Here is a 373-nt window from a genome sequence, read left to right on the forward strand (position 1 = left end):
AGAGTTTTTAGGGTTTTCTAGGGCTTTTTTGGGATTTCTAAAGTTTTTTTAGGGTTTTTAGTGTTTTCTATGGTTTTTAGGATTTTTACACTTTATTATAGTTTTTAGGGTTTTCTAGGGTTTTTAGCATTTTTTAGGTTTTTCTAGGATTTTTAGGGTTTTCTAGGATTTCTAGGGCTTTTTAGGATTTATTAGAATTTTCTAGTGTTTTCCGGAGTTTTGTAAAGTTTTCTAGGATTTTTAGGATTTTTTAGGGTTTTCTAGGGTTTCTAGTGTTTTTTATGGTTTTCTATGGCATTTTAGGATTTCTAGGGTTTATTTGGGGTTTTAGGGTTTTTGTTAGAGTTTTGTAGGGTTTTTAGAGTTTTCTAGG

Source organism: Arachis ipaensis, chromosome B07 (genome assembly GCF_000816755.2).
Source record: "Arachis ipaensis cultivar K30076 chromosome B07, Araip1.1, whole genome shotgun sequence".
NCBI classification, from domain to species: Eukaryota; Viridiplantae; Streptophyta; class Magnoliopsida; order Fabales; family Fabaceae; genus Arachis; species Arachis ipaensis.